This window comes from Notothenia rossii (genome assembly GCF_949606895.1).
Source record: "Notothenia rossii genome assembly, chromosome: 11".
Classification (NCBI taxonomy): domain Eukaryota; kingdom Metazoa; phylum Chordata; class Actinopteri; order Perciformes; family Nototheniidae; genus Notothenia; species Notothenia rossii.
The window spans coordinates 11,372,877-11,383,639 of NC_136910.1; positions in this window are offsets into that span (position 1 = coordinate 11,372,877).

Here is a 10,763-nt window from a genome sequence, read left to right on the forward strand (position 1 = left end):
AGAGGGGAACAAAGACATTTTCACTATAAAAAAATTAATTGTTATGAAGCCATTCAGCTTTTCCCTTCATTTCATCTTTGTAATCTTTAACATTAAATTATTATTACTATTTTTTAAAGACTCTTTCTTCAAAACATTTATAGCCTGCTATACTAGCCCAATAGCCTTGTTGAATCTAAATTATTATTTCTCTTTTCATGTATGCATAGAGCTCAAAGTGTTTGAGAACAAAGGTGATTTTTTTTCTCAATCAAACAGGTGCAATTTAAAGGTCCCCTATATTATACAGTTTTTCATCAATATATTATAGGTCTCAGATATATACAAAACATGTCTCTGGAGTGTTTGGCTCCAAACACCAAACAGATCATTGTAGCATCCCATAATCCCCTCTGTTTCAGCCCTGTTTCAAAAGTGCTGATTCTCTGTCTGTTACTTTAGATGAAAATAAGGAGCCCCTCCCCACGCCCCTCTGAGAGATATTTGGTTTAAAATAACACAATGGTGCTCTAGGAGGAGATTCAGGTGATAAGGTGGGGGGGGTGTTACCTTGGTTGCTGATTGACTAATGGTTACACAAGCCAAAAAAACGTTATGACATCATAAAGTAGCCAAAATCTGATCAGCTAATTTTCAGACAGGTTTTTATATATAAATGGATCAGGACATAAAGTGAGCATATCTTTTTACCTGAAACTTTCAGAATCTCTTTACACAGAGGGGACACTTGTTTATGTAGGAAAGACATGGAGAAGTGAATGTTGCATACTAGGTGACCTTTAAAGAAACATGTACAAGTTGCATGTCATGGATTTCTCCAAACTTGCAGCTGGATATGCCAGATTATACACAGTCCGTCAGAAATGCGGCCACTATAATCAAGAACGTTTATTAATATTATTTGCCGACGTGGCAGTCAACAAGGCAAATATCTGCCAATACTGACGTTGGGCCGATAAATTGGTGCATCCCTAATGAGACTTTTAAGAGCCAGCATAGGTACAGTAAAGCTGTAGCGATCAGCAGGCTGACGCATTTGGTGGATGAAGTGGGAGGCAAAGCCAATTTTAGGTCTAGCAGGTAAATCAATGTGTTTGTTCATTTGTGGACAGAGCTTAAAGCAATCAGCGTTGATCAGAGGGGTGTCTAAGAAAGCATTCAAAGCAGTCTCTACCATGCTTTGAGTAATTTGGTGACTGGTAGCTCCACTTTTTAACTACACTATTGCAATGGATGTCGTCATTTGTGCATTAAGTGGCCTTCTTGTTGTGATGTTGTTTATACATTAGTTTCATTATAAAGGTTGCGTGCACTCTTTTGCCAATATTATTTTGGTTGTATAACTGTATGTTAGAAATGGTTGTTGGTAGAAGAAGCCTTAATGATGATTTGATTAGTAGTTGATTAGTTTATGATCAATCATTGTTAGCCTTATTGTTGATTTATTCATTTCGTAGAGGATAACTTGTAGCATGACCGTGAGTCTTTATGCTATCAGTGTGGTTTATTCGAGGAGTACTAAAAGGATGACATGTAATCATTTGTCGTATGTTTACTTTGTATGAAGGAGAGAGTAAAACCTGTAATATCCTCTCAGTCTTCACAAAGATATACTCTTGACTAACACAAGTATGCTTTCTTTAATACTGGTGTACAACAATATAATATTTCATTTCAATCTCCAGTGTGTGTTTCTATTGTCAGATTGGAATGTCATGAGTGTTTAAGTAACACATCCATGACAGTAGCCTTGGTCGCCAAGTGACTTTCATGAAGCCCACGACTGCAACAGTGTGTGGGTGTTCTAGTTTGTATGCAGGTGGATTGGTTCACTTCATTTTCTGCCTTTGAATGACATTAAATAGTCAGTGATTTGCATCTGAACTGCATAAGAAGTAGTTTTCTGCCATTTTGCAAAATGCCTAATGAATGGTATTTCAGAAGAGTGTTTTTTTTTTTAAATAAATAACAGTGATGCAAATATATTGTGAGATCTGTTGGTTAATGAATAAGCAGTTTTACTTTTCAGACACTTTCTTCCCCAGTATGCAGAGGGGGAGATGTGTTACTAGACAGAGTCGCCATTTGCCCTTGTGTGTCACATTATAGTGTGTTATCACGTCAAGGATAATTGGAAGTGTGGGAGGGAATACCAAGCGAGGATACGGAGGACAAACTTACAGCAAAGGAAAACAGTGAAAGCCAAGAACAATATTCTAGCTGCCTGCACAGAAGTAACAAAATATGTTGCAAGATCACAACTTTAAATGAATTTTAATCACATTATATGGTTAATATGTGTGCTGGAAAGCGCACTAAGATTGAAATCATCATTCATCACAAAAGGTACATTAGGCAAAAGTGCGTCCATAACATAAAGAGATTCTTGGCAGTGGGGAATTACTGTATTTCTATTTCAAATTATATTTCAAATAATTTGACAAATAATGTATGGGCATCACGATGACCTTGATCATTTTTAAAATGTCAAGTTGTCCTATGGCTGTTTACTTATGAAAAGGGTTAATTTATTTTGAAATGGGTACAACTCCATTATTATACTATTATTATCATTTTCACAAAAAGCGCAATTACTTTATGAGCATAAATCATTCATTCAATCATAAATCATCATTCAATCATCAATTTTCATTTACAAAAATTAAACTGTTACACAATTCATCAAATATTTAGTGTCACATCATGTCATATTTACTGCAGTGAGTCAGCTTGGTCGCCTAGATCTTACAAAGAGCTGACAGCATGTTTAATTTTTTTAAACCTGCACAGCTCATTGTCTCTTTGTGTTCATCCAATCCCTATGATGACAATTTGTGTATTCTCACATGTAATTACTGTACTCCATCTGTAGCCATATAGCTTCATTACAGATATATTAACAATAAAATGATGTGATCCGGCTCTTTAAATATTGCACTATCCCTGTGAAATTGTATGCAATCCCCAGAAAAATTACGTCTTACATAACCACTTTGGTAGCATCCCAAATGGGAGCAACCGCTAGCAGCGGGTTATAATTGCTCTACAAAAACGGGGTGAGTTTATAACAAGCATAAATATATCCTAGTCTCAACTTCAAGCCTAGTTAAGGACACTGCCTGATACCTGGGAGGTAAGGAAATGTTAGAGGCCTGTGTCCAAAGCCAGGCAGTGTAGACTCAACTGCAGGATATGTGAGCGTTTAAACAGAAGCAGTATTGATATAGCACAGTAGCCATCTTGCAATATTAGAGCATTGGAAATTAACATTATGACAAGTAGAGCCATGTTTCATGATCAGGAAACATGGTAATGGTGTTCCTCAGGGACTTAGGCTCACTCACTGTCTATGTGCATATATGCAGAGTTAAAAGAAAACCATAAATGCAAGGGCTTACGGTGAAAAAAAGAAGGATTTCACTGTTCCACATGACCGGCTCTGTCACCTCCACTGTCAATATATTCAATGTAACTGTGGGAGGGAAAACGCAGCTTGCAAGATCGTGGCATGATGGCTAAATTCTCCCAGAGCATTTGAGGCGATGACACAATGGCAGTGCAACACTCAGCACTATTTTAAATATAATCTCTATTGTGCTGTTATGAAACGCTGTGCAGTCTTTATGTATTTGCATTGCTCCTTGTGGTGTAACAACACTGCCCCCTGCTGGTTTCTGACATGAACAGCAGATGACAACCAACTCTACACAATTAAATTCCTGCTGTGCTCAGTGGGAACGGTTTCTTCGCCATATGAAAGCAATAAATGATAGAATGCACTTTACTAACAGCTGACACAAGAGTAATTGCCAAATGAGCGTGGCCTTGCCATAAAGCAATATACTCATCATGTTTGCCTGTTCGCTTTCCTAAATGCCAGCTGGCTGTGTGCACACTTTTGGGCGTGTGTGTGTGCACCCATATGTTGACTGGTCACATATGGTAATTTGCAGTAAATCATACACAATACAGAAACACTTCTCGTATTAAAAGAAAGCCATCTGCCTAAAAAACTAAAACAAATTTGCATGTACTCAATTTTCCATGGTGCGAAAATCTCTTAATGCTACAACTGTCTTACTTTTTGTTTTTGATTTAAATTCATCTAGTCTCCATTCAAACATCCTATTTATGTGTGTCTTTAAAATAATCTTTTTATATTGCCTTTGTGTTCTTTTATGTGTTTTCTTAGTGCCTTTCTGTTGAAAACCGCAAAACAACTAAGCTCGCCTTAAATACTGCTGACTTTGTAGGCAGCTTAAAACAAAAAAAATAGGCCTATCAAATGACATTTATCCTGAAACATTGGCCTATGGGATAGGTTTTTTATTTATTCATGAAAAATGTTTTATCAAACAGATGCATTGTGATCAGCAACCACACACCTTTACCATCAGCAACATCTTTAAAGAATAAAGTCAACAAATTAGTTAGAACTTAACTAATCCCCGACTCCAACAGTAATTCAAATGACATATCTAATACAGTACAAGAAAAGCACCATAGAAAATAATCAGAAAGGTATATAATAACTTCAGGCACTAGTTAACTTTAACATTCACTTATATAAATAGAAATAAGAGAGAACTTGATTTTTCAATTTCCTGAAATCTGGATTTTTGAAACACCTTTGGATATGAACAAAGCCCTTAAATAGCCATGTTCCTTAAAAGCCACTCTTCTCCTACCGGAAAGTAACTTAGAGTGGAGGAGTGCAGGTAGAGAGGAAGGTAGCCAGGGGAAGTGGAGGCTCTTTTAGGCCGTTTATATTCTACCTCATCAAAAATGGATGTCTGCAACTGAGGAGATGTACGTGCATTACCTCACAGTATGCTTTACACAGGTATGTCGAGATCGAACTTCTGAATAAGCACAGATAACTTGTAATGTAATCTGTAATTATCCTCCAGTTTCTTTTACAAGCTGGTAGTTCCCCTTGCTGTGTTTTCTCCCATTCTATCATTGATGTCACATTCTCTCTTCAAGTGAGACAAGTGCAACCTCTTCTATATCCTCTATTACCGGCACAGCATGAAACACTGTAGCACAAACATCATGTTTTCTAGGTCACAGAGGAAACAAGGAAGGCATTTCTCTAAGACACGCATCTCCTATTGTTCAGTCCAGACAGATGTGCTCTCCGTTGCCAAACTCCACCTCACTGCGAGTCTGTTGTTCCAATTACTTTACCCAAATCAAAGTAACCTCTCCTCGATGCTAATCACAACCAGACTGACCTTGTTCCTGCCTGAGGGAGGCTGGGAGTTAAACACAAGGCATTTGAGCTGCTTAATGATCTTTTTTCATGTGCATCTCTGATATGCAAATTAATGCAGCAAGGTGCTCCCGAAATCTAATCAGCTCATCAGTTGTCGGAGGGAAACGGGGAAATATGGAGTTTCTATTCTCAATTGTTTTTCAGGTATTGTGTGGGGAAGAATGTGTCTACAGACAGACAGACGGGAAACATAGAGAGAGATGCATATGTTTATCCCCAGGAATACAGGAGGGAAGGGTTATGTATGGGTTCACTAAACAGCAGCTGAAATACAATTTGAGGGGTCAAATATAGCAGAAATTAAATCCATTTGAGGTTCATTATTTGATTTGACTTGGGTTAGAAAAGTTTATTTCAAGGCTAGGTCGGTTGTTTGTTTGTCTCTTGCCAGTTTTCTCACACAAAATGTAGTAAATGTATTTTCTCGACCCCATAACTTTCCATTCTCCATTTAAAGGCTGCCTGCCATGACATAAATATATAACAATCCAACCCATAACAAAGGAAAGATTCAATTTCTCTGAGGGTGTGTCTGACAAATCAACAATATGAATATAAACTGTAAAAGTTATAACAGCAGAGCATGATTCAGCAGGTCAGGAAGGCTGGTACAGAGTTGTGTTTTCCACTAGATGGTACTGTCGTCTCTTTATATCTTTAGCACCTGCAAGTTCTGCCATCTTTCCTATTGCTCCAATGTGATCATGGATGCTTATAATAGAACTTTATATAGTAAAGCATTTACTGTAAATACATATTGAAAGAGGAAACTTTTAGAAACACAAATATGTTACTGTGGCCAAAGAAAACAACAGCTAGGCTTTGATTTTCAAGTTAAAAGACCCTTACATTTGTGAATATAGACATTTGATTTTATATTAAAAACGTTTGGACCGAGTTCAGGCTTCTACAATTTTTCAAATGACACGAGCTGAGAAGTTTAAAGTTAAACTGCTGGATTTCATGGGAGAATGCCATTTGAAAGGGGGTTGGTCTACAGTACGCAGTCTACTGACCCGCAGCTGCTGCCTCTCTGTTGGACTCCGGTACTGCATCTTACTCACTAGACTTTGTAAAAAAAAATGGGTGGGAGGCAAATGCAGTAACCACTCCGCCAACGCCACAGTCACCCCCGTCGTGCGAATGTCTGGCGGGCCGGATGTGGCCCGCGGTCCGACAATTGGTGGTCACTGGTCTACAGGCTATAATGATGGAGATTCCTGGTTAGAGAGACCAATCCTATTGGTGGTATGGCTGGAAGTTACAGGCAATAACACAGCATTAAATATGATTTTGATCTTTTATGTAATATGTCAAATCTATGCAAACCTCAAGTATTTCCTCCATGGTCAACTACAGACTTAAAAACAAGATGAGGATTGCAACCTTGACAGACTTTTATGCAAAGATGAACAGCAGTAAAAAAAAAAAATGTTATTTGACGCTCACACCTCCAAAAATCTGTGCTATCTATATGTTGCTTCTTTGAGGAAATAGCAATGGTAGTCACCTTCAAGTCATGCTGGTCCAAACACACTCTAGATAACCAGGTTTCACAACAGGAGGAGAAATATCAAAAAATCCCCGTGAATACAAACATCCAAATGAATACAAAGTTCCCACTCTGTATGGATGCAACGTCCCCACAAAGACCTGACTCTATAAACAGGGTGGAAACACACTTGCAATGTAACATTGTAGCATTGTCAATGTATTTCTTTCACCACATTTCTGATTAGCCATCTTTTGGTAAAAATGTATAAACACACATATTGCCCATCCATATGCTCAGTGTGTTTCCAACACAGTGTTCTCGGGATCTGGCGGAATAACAAGCCTTTGGAGCACACTGAGCAAAACATGGCTTCTTCCACTCTTCTGTTTTCATGGTCTTTACGCACATCCATGCCATTCACATCTTTGGCATTGATGTGAGTTTGTGTATTCTGCCATACTCTGGCACAACTGTGGGTGTTTGGGAACATGGTGAGCATGCAGATGGAGGGGATTATGCTGCAGGAGACGTTTCTATTGATGTGTTTGTAAGTGTCAATGTCAGGAAAATCTAGTCACCATTGAAATCCAATGCAAGTAAAATAAACCTGACCAGAGATTAGATTTGAGGAAGCGTCTAAAAACATGCAGTTAACAGCTTTCAAGCTGACAGGGGCTGAGAGTAGGAGTGTTTGAATAAATCATAAATCAAACTAGTTTATCAAATATGGGTAGGCAGTTCAGTCTGTAATCGGCTTGAGAAGCAGAAGGTTGCCAGTTCCAGTCCCACTGTAGGTTGCATTGGTACTTTGAGAGGGCCCTTAAGCAAGGTGTAAGACCCCCCACACTGATTTGTAATATCTGCCCACTGCTCCAATACTAGGATAAGTTAAATGCTTAAATGTCAATCAAAATCATACAATTCCCTTATCTATTTTCAATTAAAAACGCAAAGATAACTTGGATCAAGTCACACTCAATTTTTCATAGGGAGTATAAACGTAATTTGTATGAACAACAAAATGACTGACTGGGCTTTTAAAGACAATGTAATCCTTTTAACATGAATGGAGTTATAGCATCCCGTCAAAAGGTGCAGGGGCTGGCCTAGGGACCCGGTAATTGGTTAGTGTCGATCTGGTGATATACACAGAACAATAATATTGATTAGCCCCTTATAAATCTCATCATGCAAGCGTTCCTGTGCAGAGAAGGTTTCAGTGTTCTTAGGGGACACATCAAATGAATGATCACTATAAAGGGCTAGGGATGGATAATGCTGAGGCGAGAGCTTTTTGCAAGGTAATAAAGGGTCCTGGCATGAATGGGGCTCGAGCCTTTTCCTGTTTCTTACTCCCTATAGATTTTTCATTTGTTTAAGTAGGACATATCATATGCAGGAAATACAACATTAGCTACTGTCACTGGAAAACTTAACATGGATAGCTTCCTCACCTCCACTGGGGATTGAATCAATCACATCCTAAAGCTATAACACTATATCATTGTGTGGTTATTTAGCTACAGGGTCATAAATAATCCTTAACTGAGAGGTGGTGATAATGCAAGTTAACACAATATTGGCCTATTATTTGTATGATGTAAGTATTGTTGCTTTGTCAAGTCAGTCGAAATTATTTGAGGTTTTAAATGTGGACAAAGATTTCCTTTTTAACAAGCAAATACATATTTAATGGTCAGCTCAGCTCAGGCTAGAGATATTGACGTATCGGTCAAATAGCACAATGCATTTACAAGAGCCCATACAATAATCTCTAAACACTTCATTAGAGAGGACGAATTGCCACGTGGTTAAAAATACAACTGAACACAAATTGCCCGAGAAAAATCTCCAATGGCGCTGCATGAGGCTGAAGGATGTTTCTGTGATAAGGTCTACAGAAGCTGTTCTTATCTTTGTATTAGTCTGCACAATAGATAGACAAATCAATGTCTTTAATTGCTTTCTTTTACTTAGGATGGGAAGTGTGACATGAATTACATTTACCCAAATTAGTTTTTATTATGATACTAATGTAATCCACTGCTGGGCACTCACAATTAATGAATCAGTCCTGCTCCAATCGATTCAATTTGCTTGAGAAATCTTTGCTCGACTCTTTTAATTTGTACAGGCTATTTATATACAATTTTAGAGGTTTACGTTTTATATTAAACATGAATCAAACATTTATTTTTGCACCATTACTGCCAATGGGTAGAGCATTTGAGTCACTCACTTGCTAAACAAATATATAATCTAAATAAAATAAGAACATTCAACTTTGGCTGGTGTATAAAAAAATTAGTTTTGCACCCTGACTTAAAGCTTAAAAATAAAAATGTTTTATTTTTCCCCAATATTTTTCTTTTGTGTGGATGAATTCCCCTAAGGGAGGGGGGGCCAGTCCATTTACACATTTATAAATAAAGCACATACTTTTAAAAGACTTGAAATTGTCAAAGCTCAAGAAATTGTGTTTTTCAAGGATGGTACAGTGGTGGTATGAATAAGGCTTTCTGTCAAACACCTGGATAGCACTCTTGTACAGCTGTTCTATCGGTTTCAGGTTTGTGGCAAAAGCAAACGACCAGTTTGTAAAGTAGTATTCAATGTGGGATAGAATCATATAGTGGAGGTTTGACTTTGCAGCATTGACAGTTAAGAACGGTCTAATCTGTTTAAAACTTTGCAAGTTCAATTTAGTATTGGATATATGTTTCTTAAAAGTCAAGTTCGAGTCCAGTATGACTCCAAGATACTTGAAGTGGGAGACTAGTTCTATTTCTGCTCCGTTTAAAAACACGTTGGATCCTTCGATTTTGACTGGTCGTTTGATTAAACCTGTCTCGTCACCATTTAGTTTTCAAACATGGGGATGATAATGCTTGTGCTGCTCTGGGCGTATGATGCCCGAAAGCAAACCAAAGAGGATATAGGATAATTACTAAATGAAAGGTGGTTTGGAACAGAAGGGGCTTTGTTCTGTTAATTGGCTATCATTGCATTACAGCATCAATAAAGTTGTATTTACAAATATCTAATAGGTAGGACACCGATCCTGAAGCATCTTGTATTTTTATCATTTATTGCATGTATGTGAAGTGAGAAACAAGGCTGATGTTTTAGTTATTTCTTGATAATAGCATGGGTGGTCTTACTTTTTCAGGGATGGTCACCAACTTCTATGACTAACGGGTAACCCTAAAGCAAGGCACTATCCATTCTGTCCAACTTGTTTAGTCGGTTTGATTTGTTTTCTTCATACTGGTCCCTAAGTGGAAAACATTCTGTTAGCATGAGAACATATAAAAGCAGAACATTCTGTAAACAGTATTTTAAGGTAGCATTCATACACAAAATCCTTTACCCAGTGAATTATTCAGTGCTACGTCTTGTTTTTCCACTCCTTCCCTAAACCCCCCTAATTTCTCGGGGCAGAAAAACAAACTTTGATAGAAAAAGTTCTGCCAACAGATATTACAATTTATACGGTAACTGCAATTTTAGATAAAGAAGCAATGTCATTTTTTTTTTCTCAGCCAGATTCCACTTACTACTTTCTATTTTGGAGATTGAATACCTTGAAATGTTTAAACCTCCAACAAAAAACACAATTGCAGGCGACCCACTCTCTTAAATCAAAGGGCTGCAGCCTATCTATACATATGGAATACCTTGGCTGAAGAGTGCCTTCAGTGAGATACTGAAACACTTAAAAATGGCTGCAATTTAGCTGTTCAAGTAGGAAATATATTACATAAATCGGTTAGGTTCTCATGTTGTGCTGGCCTGCAGGTTACATAAAATGTATAATGGGCTATTATAAATGTTGAATTTCCACAGAGTTAATAAGTTAACTTGATCCAGCAGAAATGTTCTACATATGTAACATAGTCGCTGCTGGCCATCAATTTGTTTTGAGTGTTGTAGCAGGCTGATGTAAATGGAGGCTGTTAATGGGTTTATTGAGGTTATTGTGCGCATAGT